The sequence below is a fragment of the Parasteatoda tepidariorum genome, chromosome 2, assembly GCF_982258835.1.
Source record: "Parasteatoda tepidariorum strain Cologne lab strain chromosome 2, Ptep-v5.0, whole genome shotgun sequence".
NCBI lineage: Eukaryota > Metazoa > Arthropoda > Arachnida > Araneae > Theridiidae > Parasteatoda > Parasteatoda tepidariorum.
Genome location: NC_141756.1, coordinates 118,354,520 through 118,370,409, shown reverse-complemented (window position 1 = coordinate 118,370,409; position 15,890 = coordinate 118,354,520). Strand labels below are relative to the sequence as shown.

Sequence of the window (15,890 nt, the reverse complement as noted above, 5' to 3'; positions counted from 1 at the left end):
TTTATAAAAATATATTTTGAGCTTTAGATTGATATTATCACAATTCTTTAAGTCATTTTCATATAAGTTTGCGAAATTTCTATTTTGTTTTAATTTCATCACTTTATTAAATAGCATTTCGTATTAGCCCATTTTGAGATATTATCATAAAAGAAAAAAAAAAGAAAGATCAATAAAGTTTTAACTAAGAAATGTTTTATGGAGAATATAGTAAGGATAAATTAATGAATAAGATAAAAATCATAATAAGTGTAAATTATTGCTCTTATTTACACACAAACAGGAATTTTAACATGTACATTTATTCAAAGGGCTACGGTGGGCCTGGCCTACTTAGATATTTGATTGTCCATCACAGAAATATTGGACATCATAACTTTCCAAACAGAAAAAAATCTTTGTTTCATGAATTATTTTGTTTAATAAGCTGCAACTTACAGGGTATCTACTACATTTTAAATTTTCAAATTCATGACTTTCCATGACTAATTCCAAGAATATTCCATGACTTAACGAAGCTACTATTTTCTCAGACAAAAGCACAACAATAAATTTAAAAAAGCATTATAACATTAATTGAAATGATAGGTATAACGAAAATTCATACTCTGCATCTTCATATTTATTTTAAATTTAAAAAACAGAGTAAAGAAAAAGTTGAAGCAATAAAATAGCTGAAAAAAAATACAAAAGCAATTTGTTTCTCCTCTTTTTTACTGCAGAAATATATTTTAAAGATGCTTTTCTTGTGTATCGGAGATTAAAGAAGTACTCCTGATATTTCTGTTCTCTTTTCGGAATAAAAAAATGGCCAATGACTGGCTTGCTTCAGCTAGAATTTTAAATTGATAAAATAAAATAAAAATAATAACAAAAATTCTGAAATTACAGAAGTTTAAAAGATAATTCGCTCTAGAAATGATGTTTTATCTTTCATTTTTATAAAGAACACCATAATTCTTAAAGAACGCAATAAAAACATTTTATATTTTAATAAAATATGACTGTGAGTGGGGATTTTGTTACAAATTCAGATATTCGGTACATCATGAAATTTTGTGTGTGTGAGGGGGTAAATTCTATTTTAAAAAGAGAGACTTTTGGGCGCCCTGAATCCATGATTTTTTAAAAATAAATAGTTAAAATCAAGACATTTCATGACAAATTTTGTTCAATACCAAGATTCAAGACTTTCCTGGTGTGCAGATACCATGAACTTAAACCTGTTTCTGTATTGATCATAAATTGAAAAAGTTTTTGAACTTGTGAACATTTTTTCCCCATTTGCTATTCAAAAAAGCAAGATCAATTAGAAGTCAAAACTAAATGAACACCAAAGATAATTGCCTAACAGTTATTAAATATAATTAACAGTACACAACTGTAAAACCTCAAAAAAAATTTCAAAATCTTTTGAGCTTTGAAACCAAATTATTTAATTTACACTCATAACTATTCTAATTTATCCAATCTGAAACAAGTGTAATTTAATTCAGGGATTTTGTTCAAGACTATATTAAAAAATTGTAAACTAAAATACTACAACTAATTTATGAGATAATTAAAATAAACATACTCATTTTTTTTGCATCCAATCTTGTCAAGAAATAACATCAGTTGAGTATATGGCCAAGACTTTATTTGTTAAGCTGTCACTGCTCGCCCCCTTTTGACTTGTTCAGCTAGATGCCAAAAATTGATAAAATGAGATATCTACTTAAAGACACGAGAAAAAGAATGACATTTTGTTCACAAATATAGTTTAAAATTACTAAATTTAATTTAAAAGAAATAATTAAGAATAAATCATAGAGCAAAAAAATTTTTTTATAGATTTATTACAGGGTTGCTACTCAAATCTGGGAAGAAAAAAAAAGCTCCCTGCGTTTTCCCTGTATATATTATACACAATATACTAAGAGGAAACACACATTTACTGCACAAATTTGTATGCTATATCAGGATAACTAATACTAGCTTTAATTGCTAGAAAAACTTAAATAAGGAACAGTTTAACATACATAAAAAAAATAAAAATACAGCAAATAAAATAGTAAAGTATAACTGAACTATATTAAAATACCCCACAGATTGCACTTAAAGAGGACAACATTTTGTAAAAAAAGAAAATAAGAAATAAATATTCCTTGCATTTTCCCTGTTAATTTAGTTGATTTTTTAATTCCCTTTATTTTCCAGGTTTCCCCTATTCTCCCCGTGGAGTGGCGACCCTGTATTTTATTTTCATTTCCTTAATTTAATTTTAGACGTTAGATACCAACTATTATATAAGTTTTTAAGCAAATGTCAAAAGACTATGTCAATCAAACAATGTTCAACATTCATATGTTTAGAAATGAAAATTATCACATTTCATCCATAAAACGATTGATCACTGTAACAATCATTTGTCTCATTTCTCTTCCTAAATATATTTTTTTTATCTGGATTTTTATTCCGATGTATTGTTGAACTATTCAGGGGTGATTGTGATCCCAACTCAAAAATCCTGAAAATTTCTTATTAAAATCATTAATGACACATTTCAAAAAATTAATGTCTTTATAAAGTTAAATCATTTATATTTTCAAAACATTAAATTCTAAATAAATTATTTACAGCATAATTTAAATGAATAATTGTGTATAAGTTTACTTTTATCTCTAATCACATTTATTATTCTGCCAGAAAAAATATTTACAAATGAAAGACGCCAAGTATAAATTCTAGTTCTAATATTTTTAAATAAAATGGACAAGAATTTTTACACATGATCGATGATTTCTTGAAGCTTCTGGACCTAGGATTTCCACCAACTTCAGGAGTGTTGTTAGCGAAAAATCCGGTATTTTTCTGGAGCACAATCACCTCTTTAGCAGACTTAGCTGGTTTAAAACAATGCCGTTTTAAACCAAATGATTTAAAAGAGTAAAAAAAAAAGAAAGTCAGAATATTTTTTTAAAAGAATCTTTTTAATAAATAAATTTTCCTGTATTTATAATGATTTTTTTATTTGTTTAAATATTGCAAAGTGACAAGATGGTTTTCTCACCTTTTTGGAAATTTTGAATTAAATTCCGTTATTTTAAATAAACACAAAACTGCAATTTTCAAATGTTTAGGTAGAATTTGAGTTTTCACAAAAATACCAATGTGAAATAAAGTATTGTAAGCAAATTTAAAATAAAAACATGTGATTTTGTAAAAATGCTTAAAATAAATGAGACCATAACTAATTCAAAAGTAATTCTTGTTGTAACAAAAGTATAAACAAGAATAAGGTGCTTTTCTAAATTTTATTTTTTCAGTTCAATTTCATATTTGTTTTCTGTTACTTAGATAAACAAATTTGAATTTTATGCTTACATTCATTATTTTAAAATATTTTTTAAGTAAATGTTTCATAATTTTGCAATATGTCAATAAGAACATTGTCATATTTAAAGCTCAATTATGTTAAAATAAATGACACAAAAGTAAACAGCTCTTTGTTTTTCTAACGTCAAAACTAAAACCCACCTGTACCAATGAAAAATTATTATTTTATTACTCATTGTACCGAAATTTAAAGTAATTATAAATTAAAAAATAAAATACCGTAGTAAATTAAGTGATTAAAGTATATTACAGAGAATTGGGTTGTAAATTTTGATAGCTGGTATTCAGTCGATAAAGTTTAAGATAATTAAAAAAATGAAATATTAATTAAATAATAAATTTTGATGATAAATTTTGAGCATCATAAATTGATGTAAAGGAAAGGCCAAAAGTGATCGAAAATAGTGGGAGGACAATTGCTTAAGTGCCACGTGAATTTAACCCAACAGCAAGGGCTCGTGGTCAAAATAAAGTTAGGGGACGACTGAATAACAACTATGAAATTCTACATTTGTGCAAATAAACACTGGTCAAAAAAAGGAAAAAATATGAGAATGTTACTCACCACAAATTATTTACATCCTGGAGACAGGTCTACCGTCGGACATTCTGAAGTGATTATAATCAAAAGGAGATACAACGCTCTACTCGCTCACAATTTTTTTTATTTTTAACAGTTCATCATCTCACAACAATATCAGTTTGCCACGTGAATGGGATGGGTGGTCCGTCATATATTAATATAAAAATACATTTAGGCATCGCAAAAAGAAATATATCCAATGAAAATGATAAAATCAGAAAAAAAATTGCAAAAAAAATGGCTTTGGGGTGGTTAAATTAAACAATTAAAAAAATTAAACAATTAGAAAAAAAAAACGTCACACATCACTGTGACACCACCTTTACTATAATACGTGTGTATATATTTATGTAACACATTTATCAATTTTATTTCTTTTCATCAATCAGTTATGAAATATTTCTTATTTAAAAAAATACATTTTCATGAATATTTCATTCTCCTTTATATTAAAATTCGTCACAATATATATACATATTCACACATTACTAAGATAACATTTAGATATAAAATACTATTTAACCTTTCGTTTAAAATATAAAAAAATTAAAAAAACACCTGGTTTTTGGGTTTTTATGAAGAAAAAAATAGCTTTTTAAACCCTGTATACCAGTCGCGAAAAATTTCAGTAACCTTAACTCCCTATTTAATGATTTTCAAGGACTTTTGAGGTAACTATTTTTTTTCTTCAACAAAAGTAATGTTGAGAAATTGGAATTAGTTTTTAAAAAGAAATGGTTATCAACAGATCCACTAAAATATTTTTATCTGAGATGGTAGACAAAACTTTAAATATTTAATTAATTAAGCTATTTAATTAAATAGCTTAACGAGAAAATTAGAATAATTTTCAGCATCACACAGTTTTTCCTAGATGCAGGTGTTTGACCAATCTTAATCAGCCTTGATTTCTCAAACATATGTAACGATTTTCTTTAACAGCAAACTTTCTAAGTCTTAGAGACCCATAGTTCTCAAAATTTAACTGAATCTATGAATGACTATACATCTTTTGTTGTAAAGAAAAATATGAATATTTATTAATTTTAAGATTTTCATTTTATTATGTCTATCATCTTGGTTATTTATTTTTTTAAAAGAAATTTGTCGCGGCATATTTTTTAAATTATTAAGCAACAAAACATTTTGTATGTATAATGAATACTAATAAAACATATCAACCAAATTACTGTGAGCATAAGTTTATAGTTATAACATTCGTCTTTAGATAATTTTTGTTATTGCTTAGACATGCTTTTATGAACTGATATAGGTCAAATAAAAATTATAGAACCTGGTTGCTTCGAATTAATGTGATCGAGAAAATGTAAAATCAATGCAATTTTAAAATGCAGCATCATGAGAGAAACAAGACAATGTAATATTTCAACTAAATAATGTAATTAAAATGATGAAAAGAATAAAATTGATAAATGGGCTCAAATTTTTAAATGGGCTTAAATTTTTAAAAAATATTTTTAAAAAATTTCTCAAACTTTTTTTTTTAAATAAAGCATAAAAATAGCATTTTTAAATATTATAATAATAAATATAAGCATACTGCATAAATACAATACAAATTTGTTCACCTAAATAATAAAAAATAATTCTGAAATTAAACTGTTAAAATAAAATTTAGAAAAGTAATTCATTCCTGTTTATACGTTTGACTGCAGCAAAAATGTATCTTTTACAAGTTTGTAAAAATAAAGTTTGAAAAACTTTAATTCTTTCAGTCTTTAATTCACACAATTTAACTAATACAAAAAAACTAACATAACAGGAAATAACTAAAAATCTATTTTATTTTAAACATTTTAAGAGTTATGATTTTATCTAAAAATTGATTGCATTAATTTCTTTTACATAGGCTTTTTTTCGGGGGGGGGGGACAAAATTAATTTTACATAAACAATTAAAAATTGCAGATTTATGTCTATTTCAAGTAGGTGAATTCCAATTATCAATTAAACTCAAAATTGTAACAAATGTGAGAATTTCTATTTCATTTTTCAATATTCAAACTGAAAACATTCACATAAATAGCAGAAAATTTATTTAAAAAGATGTTTATTAAAAAAAAAAAAAAATTATAAGAAAACCAGGCTTTATCTTTTTCAAAAAAAAAAATGTTTTTTTGGTTCTGACCTTGTTTTAAACGGACAAACTATGATTCATGAAAGAAATTACGGGAAATATACTAATGAACAAAACAAATTGCTATTAAACAACTGAAAACAGAATTTTTTTTTTTTTTTAAATGATCTTTTTTTTAAATGATCTTGAAATGAAAATTTACTGCAGACAGGTAAATAAAATATATATGGGAAATTAATAAAATATAAACTTAAGGGTAAAAAAAAATTTACACTCAGAGGTAGCTAAATAAGAAATAATAAATCACTATGTGCCGAGGTCATTTAAAATAACTTAATTTTAAAGCAAACGTAGGAAGTTAAATTTACATTAAAGATGGCATTTACATAAATTAATGACACAAAAGTGAGAGCGAAAACAAAGCGACAAAGAGTCGATCCACACAAATGATTATACATAGGTAGTTCTAAATTAAATTTTTTAAAATACAGAACATCTGAGTCTCAGTTGTTGTTGGTTTACGTCCCACTAGATCTGAACTATGGGCTATTAGCGACAATCTGGGAAACATAGCAGAGGATGATCCGAAGACAAGCCATCACCATTTTTCATCCTCTGGAGAGGGGATGACCTCTGCTTCGGTAGCCTGATGACATGCGAAGTCAATCACTTTGCTTAAAACAGTTTAACGAGGACCGATACAGCACACTCTCGGTCCCTTTGCACGCTGATCAAAGAGATTACTCACCCGCACACTGACCGCAGCCAGTGATGCTTGACTTCAGTGTTTTATTGGGATCTTGATGATTAGTCAGTTCACTGCGGGACTCTCAGTGCATTTGCAGCTATGCAAAACAATAGTTATGAAGCCTCAACGTTATCACAGCCATTAGGATGAAGTCTATTAAGGCCCATTTAATCCTAAAAATAAAATATATTATTAATAAAATATATAATAAAATAAATATATGTTGTGGGAAACTATCAACATTTTGAAATTTCTAACTTTTTGGATTGATTAAATAGATCGGCATCATAAGAACTAAATACTGCAACGAACTTGATTAAAATTTATAAGGTTTATGCCAATATGGCAACAATCTTCGTAAAATGTTCTATAAATGTCACCCATATGCATGGGTGCCAAATTTGTCGAAATGTTAGGAATTAGCAAAATAATAATGAAAAAGTTTTTTTTATATTGAATTCCATGTGTTAAAAAAAATTCTAATTTTATTATTCTAAGCTGAAGGTTTCGGTAGCGAATATTATAGAAATAAATAAGTTCTTTCGCGCGTTGCAGGGTGGCCACAGTCTGGAAAATTTTTAAAAGAGATGCCAATTACTTAATGAGGTTATTGTAAGTTTCAAAGGCTTTAATTTTAGGGAAATTTCAGGAATACAATTTGTCAGCTGTAACATAAATTTACAAATATTTTTGGATGACAATTGCTACCAGCTTTTAAATTTTTCTGGAAAGTGGCTACACTTGGAAGGTTTCTCCACCCACCCCCCTTTTCCATGAGATGAAGCATTTAAAATTGAAATGTTTAAATTTAAAATTTACATGCTTTCTGTGGACTGACAGCAAGATTTGTCTATCAGCTAAAAGAAATATCTTTTGGGCTTTGAGAATGTACTTTATTTAGGAATTTTTAGATAATTAATTTTTAGTATATTTTGTTAATTTCACAGTTTTTCTTATTATCTAATCTCAACATTTTACTCAGTATGTTGAATTTATTTACAAATGTTATAGTTTTTTTTTTTTACTAAATTTTAATAAACAGTACTCCTAAATCATTATGGAGTAAGTTTTTTAAATCTTTTGGATAGCGAGGAACAGGATAGTGAGGAAAAATCATTTTACATAGCTTATATTATAACAATGGTAAAAGCATACTTAATGTTTAGAATAATTATTCTTAATGTTGCTGATAAAAATTACTTTACATGATATTTACTATTTTGGACAATGTATTTGTCAACAAAAAAAAAGTTAAGTTCCCTTTTATGTATAAGATGCATTGCAGTGTAATGATATTGATGTGTATGGTTTTAATTTTTATGTTGATAGAAGTCAATGAAAACTGCATTTATCTAAAAACAGAGAGCTTTTAATGCAATTTTTTTAATAATATTTATTATTGAAAATAAATTCTAGGGAAGTTTCATTATTATATGTGTCCCGATTACTCTTTTTTATTCTATGCAGCTGTCTCTTATCTCATAGCCTGTGTACCATAACATAAATTATGCAAACATAAAGTTTTATTTTTCCCCTTCAAGTTTATCAACCATATTAAGATCTCGGTACACTAAAAGAATAGTACTCCCATTGGTCTACTAAATTTTTATTGTTTGGTGTGACTTTAAAAACTTATAATACTATAATTTATGCCTGACTAAGTTCTACTAGATAACAGAAAAGTCTGAAGCATCGGAAACAGGCTTCCCCGACCCAGGGATGACTATTTCCTCCAATCAGATAGCTTATTATAGTCACTACCTAGGCTTGTTATAAGAGTGAGAAAAGAATAAAAAAGCTAAAATACACATATCAACTCGTGAAAAAATAATTTAAAAAAAGTATGCAAAACTCATTTTCAAAATTTACATACTTATTTAAAGTTATAATTTGTGCACATTAACAGTCTAACAAACCAAAGATTATCATGATTAAATAGGATAACATAGTAAAGTAAAACAAAATAATGCAGAAATATTAAGAAAAATAGACACTAAAGATTTTTTTATTTTTTATTCAGGAACTTTTTTCTAAAGTTTAAAAAGTTTGAAATTTTGTCCAGGGACAAGTCAGATGAATCTCTTGCCTGGCTATAAAAGAAATCAGCTATAAAACTGAAATGTTATGAACATATTACACCAAAGACCATAATAATCTTCATTTAGTAACAATCTTTAATAATTAAGAGTTTAAAAAAAAAAAAAATATGGTAGATTTTGACTTGAAAATATTTCGTATTTCATGCAAATTTTGCACTTAATACACAATAGAATTATTTACTTAATGGACAGAAAACATTGAGAAAAATATTATAAAAACTTAAAAATGGTGAGCATAAATTATTAAATTGATCGTTAATTTTTGTAAAGATTTAAAATTTTTTTAGCTGAAGCAATGTAACAAAAGCAAAAGAAACATTAAATAAATTGTATGTGAAAACTAAAAACTAATCTATAAAAATAAACAGGCTTTAAATAAAATACTTTCTTCAACAAATAATTTGAATGAAATGCTTATTATTTTACCATACTTAGTCAAAAACTACAATTTAAAAGAAAAACAAAAATTTTAAATATAGAAATGTTTAATAAATATAAATTATTATATCTCCCTCTCACAAAGTAAATATTATGTTTAAAAGAAAAAGCCACAAAATACAAGTAAACAGCAAAAAAATAAGAAATAATTACACCTGCATAAACAAATATTTTTGATGAAAAATGTAGACCTCCAACTTTTTTTTAACACATAAAAATTAAATTAAATAATTAAATTTCTTGCACCTAGCTAACTGAAACATACCTTGCTTTTGTACCCTCTTGTCCACCTATACCACAAGGATAAATAGATACAGAACCTCTGTTCATCATCCAGTGCACTTTAAAAAAAGTAATTTCAAACTATTTAACTGAGAATATGCTCTGAAAGAGAATAGAAAAATGTTCTAAAATTTCAACTAAACATCCATAGAAAAGTATATAACAATGTTTTCGACTAAAGACATGACAACTTACTTCATTGAAATGAAGTAAATTTTCATGCCTGGGGAAAAAAATCAAAATTGAAGCAAAGAGGACAAGGTTTATTCACAGTGGAGAAAACGCTAAAGTCAAAGTTGGCACGAATTAGACAATTGACTGTTTTATCCAGATTTAACCACAGTTTTAACACTCATATCAGAAACCTAAAATTTTAGGTAAGAAAATACTTATTAGCTAATATGAATGTGAAGTAATTATAAATAAATAAACATAGAAAATAACAAGTGATCAACTATGATGTTCAATTGTTCTGACATTAACCCCCCTTTTAGTTTCGACAATCACTGTCAAAAATCATAAGTTTTGGTGAAGAGGATGATTGATTATCAATAATAAATGTTGAATAATTATGACTAAGAATTTGCAAAATTGCAATTTATCTAATTTACTACTAAAAAAATATATAGAAATTGAAAAAAATTATGATTTTTTTTTTCAGCACAAAGTGCAGTCACTGAAATATACAAAGTATAATAAATAAAGTTATGAAATAAAAAAAAAAATAGAAGTAAATTTTGTTTCCTCCCCACAGATCTAATAAAATAAGTCAGAGTTTAACAGATGTAACAGTTGCTACAGTCAAATTTTTAATTTTCACTTCAAATCTATTGCAGTTTATTAGTAGTATATTTCATTCGAATTACCTATATGATAACTAAAATTTATTGAAAATAATCTATTTGATTAAATTTGTGTGAATACAATATTTTCATATTAAGTTATGCTGAAGCTACCAAATATTATGCACTCATTTTTAAATTATTTTGCATTCAAGCAATGGACAGATTTAGTTTTATCTTATGCTTAGCAAAGTGCTTCTTGTTAAAATTCTTAGTTGAACTATTACGGAATTAGTTGCAAATCACAGTTTTTCAAATTTTTACATTTTATGCAGATTCTTAAAATAGAGATACTTAAATAATTTCAAATAGAGCAAAAAAAAAAAAAAAAAAAACAGAAATTTAGAATTACAGGCTTCTAAAGATCTGCAGTTTCATCAAAGCTAGTGAAATCACCGGAGTATTGGGAAATTTATTTTAATAACTGTACTAAATATTGTTATCAACTTGATAAAGCACTTTAACCGATTGATTGAAAAAAATTAATCGATTTATACGAGTAAATGATATAATGATTACATAGCAAAATTATTCCGTAAAAATAAATATAATTGTGCACATTACAGTATAAAATTTTTTAGATTATTATTGCTAAATAAAATATGCAAGTTATTTTTTGCATCGAATTATCATTGGATAAACAAACTTAATAATTGTGGGCAAAACATTTTCAATTCGACTAAAAAGTTCTTCAGATATGACTAAATATTCGAAATATAAAACTTAACATCAAGGGGTACAAATTTTGGACTACTCTCCTGACCAAACTATTGGGACCTTTTCCACGATTGTGGGTCAGAAATCCTAATTCTTCAGAATACGTTAATCCATCTGATTTTGTACCTTAAAATGTCATCTGCACTAATTAATTGCCATATTTGAGATCACCCTTTCAAACCATGAGGACTGAGTCAGAGAATGTGAAGATCTGATCATTAGATCAAAAATCATATTGGGTGGTCTGATTATTTTTTTCAAGCTGCACACATAAGCATGAAAAACAAATAATGCGAATTAAAAAAAAATATGCAGGTTAAGATTATACAATTATTAGTGACAACTTTAGTTTTAAGAAAGCTAAGAAATCTGTCTAAATTGTACCATCAATATTCAGACGAATAACAACTACCAACTCAACAATTAGAAAAATAGTAATTATCTGTAATGTAAACTTAACAGTTATAATATATCAAACATAATAACCTTAAAATATAAATAATACATTAGTCATTAAGAAAGCAAATAAATTATTTTAGATACATTTTTAATATATGATGTATAATATGAATAATAATTATATTAGTAATTAAAATGCAAATATTATGCATGATTGAAATAATTATGTAGATGGATGTTTAATAAAATATCTTTAATGACAAAAAAGAAACATGTCACTGGTTTTTATAAGTTTTTGCCACATTTCGACAAACAGTTTATTATACTTTTCGACAGGTTTTTGACATGTCGTGTCAAAACCAGCTTTTGATGCAAAAACTAAAACCCTGGATAGTAAATGAAATCTCTCCAGGAATTTTTCCATATCACAAGAACCTGTCGTGCAAACTGCAATTGCCAATGCATTTAATCAGTGTTTTCACTACAGCGCGAGAACGCGAGAATCTCGCATATTTTTTTGTATTCTCACATTAAAAAATGATTTCCGCGAGAAATTCGCGCATTCTATAAAAAAATTTCAAAATTCGCGAATTTCTCGCATTTTGAAAAAAATTTCTCTTTTGCGCCATTTAGAATAAAATCCGTTTCACTTTTCTTCCTGGATCTTTTATTATTTTCAACATCTGCCCCATTATCTAGCTTCCCTATTTACCAGTATTGTTGAGAACCTTTAAGAACAACAGAACACCATCCTTCCGAACCACGGAACCTCTTTCAGAACGCATTTCTCTGCAACCACGTGTTTACCGTAGGTAAGGTTTCTTCATGTAAGACGTTAAAAGTTTTTGCTCGTTAATGTAAGATGGACAAATACCTTGTGAAGCCAATATCTTCTACTCCGAAACGGACAAATGAAAATGAAACAAATGTGGGTAGAAGCGATCAAAACGAAACAAATACGCATTTGAGCAACCTAATGAGAATAGCTGATGAAAAAGTAGATGTAGAGCATTTTCCATATGATTATGCAGCAAAAATATTCAATGCTTTAAAAATAAGAAGATGTTAAAAATGCATCATAATTAAAGAAATTATTTTTCTTTTCAAGTCTCTTTGCGTTTTTTTTTTTTTTTTTTTTTTTTAATTTTTGAAATCTCACTTAACTTTTTGAAATCTCACCCTGTTTTTGAGAAAGGGTGAGAAATTCTCACCCATTTTTTTTCTGAGATGAAAACACTGATTTAATAGATTTTAAAATCTCAATTTAAAGAAAAAAAGATATACAAGCTTGATTGGAGGTCATGAGATATATATCCTTCAAGTTGGTCCTCGTCTGTAATGTGTCCAGTACCTTGTAAACCACTGCCCGGAAGTTGCAAATATTTGGAGATTATTCAGCTACAGATCATGATAGGGAAATCTTCCCATTGCCCAAGAATATATGTTTTTTTCTTCTTCCGAGTAACACTTTTTCCTAGAGAAATATCAAAATTAAAACAACTTTTTTTAAAGCATCTTATAATTACAATCTAATTGATAATATAGATTGTAATAAAGATTTTCAAGCTATAATAAATCTTTTTCAAATATGTGATAACTAAAATACAATAAGCAAGAAAAATAAATTTAACGGCTTAAAACAGCTGTAATCCTTTAATATTTTACATAAACAATATAAAGACTTTTTTTTAAAAAAATTATGATCTAAAGAATTATTAAAATATAATTAATTTTATTTAATACAACTAAATATAACAGGTACACAACTCCAAATCACAAATTTAATTCACAACTACTAATAGCATAGAAATTTTTATAATCATATAATGTTAAGTATGAATACTTAAACGAAATTTTAAATATAATATACTACTGATATTACACCTACATTTTAGAAAAATTTAAAAATGAAAATTATTACATTTTATATCTTTTAAGAAAATCAATATAGAAATGCATAAAATATTTACTAGTATAATAAATGGTTAAACTGAGCTCAAGAATAATTAACCTTAAAATTAAATCATGAAATACCTATTGCATTTTAATATATTTCACAATGCAAGCTATATTAAAATTTAATTTAGGCCAAGGGTCAGCAAATTAGTAGATAGAAAGAATAAAAAACAAAAGAAGTAACAAAAATTACAAATTGCAGATTTGCAATGTGAAACCAAAGCAACTAACAGAAAGCTTACTTGTTATTCAAATTAAATGGTTAATTCTATGTAGCTAAACTATAAAAAAGTATTCTTTAAATTTGAGTGTTGTAAAATTACCGGAAAATAAAAACATTTTATTATATTTGAAAATGTAAACAGTTTTAAAACTCAATTTAGACCACCACTGATCATAGTAGTATATAGGAAAGTAAATAAAACACAAGAAACAACAGACATTTCAAATAGTAGATTTGCAAAGTTAAGCTTATGAACTAACTTCATCCAATAACAAAAAGTCAATTTGTTACTGAAATAAAATGGTCAATACTATAATAGTTAAGCAATAAAAAGAGTGCTTTTTAATTTAAAGATTTCATGAATTGTTTCATTATGGCAGCAGTAACTGAGAAATACTAATTGTAAATACATAAAATTGTAAATAAAAACACTTTATTTAAAATAACGGATGTGATATTCTACTGTATTTACAAAAATAAAATTAATATATCTGCCTGGAAATAAAGACAGATGTACAGAAGTAACGGTGGCTAGCTTAGCCTTGGAGTAGAGAGGTCCCTGGGTCAATCCAGACCCTTAATCCTCGTTCATGATAAATAAACGATGACATGACACAAAATTAGTTTCGCTTATTAAAGGTGCAAAGGTTAATAATAGATTGCAAAAATTACAGAGTGATTTACGTTGTGTACAGACAGAACGACTATTAAGAACAAACTAGGGGGCTCCGCCCCCTGCTCGCCAACCCCCAGAACTGCTTCGCAGTTCCATTGCATATTGCTTCGCAATCTTATAAAAACATTTTTACAAATTTAAATTTTAAAATAAAAATGCCAGATATTGAAATCAATTACTTAATGAAATTTATACACTTCTCTGCCCCCTTCACAATTTGATTATCTTTTCTTCATGTAGCTGAGAAATTTGGAGCTGTAGCAAAGAATATATCTCAATAAGATCACCAAATGTACCATTGCCAATTTTATTTAGAAATTTAATACAATCCCATTAACTTTGCAAGGTTCGCATGTTTTGGGTAAGCGTCATTTTATGAGGATTTGTTTATTGCTACTTCCTGTCTTCTCTAACATAAAATGCTTAGCATGACAAAAGTTACAAATAAAAGTCATAGATCCAATAGTAAAGGGGTCACAATCGTCATGAACAGTCAATGCAGATTAGTAAAAATCTCGAATTTGTAGAGGTGGCGATTCCCTTCGGGGAGAAATGCTTTCCCGTTTAGAATTCCGCCATTCATTTCTCTGACGTCTGCCAGAGATATTTCGACGCCTGATAGCAGGCATTTTATTAAGGCAGCAGGCACTAAATAAATAAAAATAGAACTAAATAACTAAGATATCATTTTAAATCTCAAATCAAAATAATTGTTTGTTGAAAGTTTGTTTTGGTTTGAATATTCGCACGTTTGTTTTGGTTTGAATATTCGTACGATGCCATTGCCATTCTATTGTAACGAAACAAAAAATTTATCATGAAACTAAAAATTTATCAAAGGAACTAAAGATATTGAACTCTTTTTTTTAAGAAATTCAGTTCCATTTTTTTTATCCACTCTTATTTTTGTTTATCAATATATAAATTCAAAAATGCTTTAAATCAAACGATGCTTGCGGAAACAATGCTTATGCGAACCACCCGAAAAAGGATTTGCTGAATTCTCATTGGTTGAAACTAAATTATTAATTTTATTAATTAATTAAAGAAAATTTTCATAATTTAAGACCTTATTGCACATCTACATAACAATACCTTTAAAACGACACCTTACTTGTTTAATTCTGTTGCGTAGTTTGGGAGTTTTTAGCGAGACAAAATATTGCTAGCCTATTAATATATATATAGATTTAAGAACTTCTTTTCCTATAGCGGTAACAACCACACCACGACTCACATGATGCTTCCACGAATATATAGCTTAAAAAAACTTCCTTCCGGTTAATTGACAAACTCTATTTTGGGCCTTTATGTGCCCCCTAATTAGTGTATAAAAATCCCCTTTGGTACGATTGTTTGGTATATAAAACTCTATTTTCTGGCAGAGTTTGAAAATTATAAGTTAATATTAAAGGGAGTTGTGGAGTGAGTGGTGTGCGTAGCTCCGGAGAC

The 15,890-nt window shown here is 27.0% G+C and overlaps 1 long non-coding RNA gene across 2 annotated transcripts; it reads right to left on the bottom strand.

The window, feature by feature from the left end:
• Positions 1–15,237, bottom strand: LOC147816109 (uncharacterized). Of its 2 annotated transcripts, XR_015431768.1 has the most exons (5): positions 14,618–15,237; positions 12,868–13,057; positions 9,609–9,727; positions 6,807–6,979; positions 1–1,682 (listed from the first exon to the last, which is right to left on the bottom strand). It is a non-coding gene; the product is annotated as an uncharacterized LOC147816109 (long non-coding RNA). The 2 variants fall into 2 exon arrangements; XR_015431767.1 differs by lacking the exon at positions 1–1,682 and having other exon boundaries at positions 5,458–6,979; positions 14,618–15,233.
• Positions 15,238–15,890: the final 653 nt, after the last annotated feature.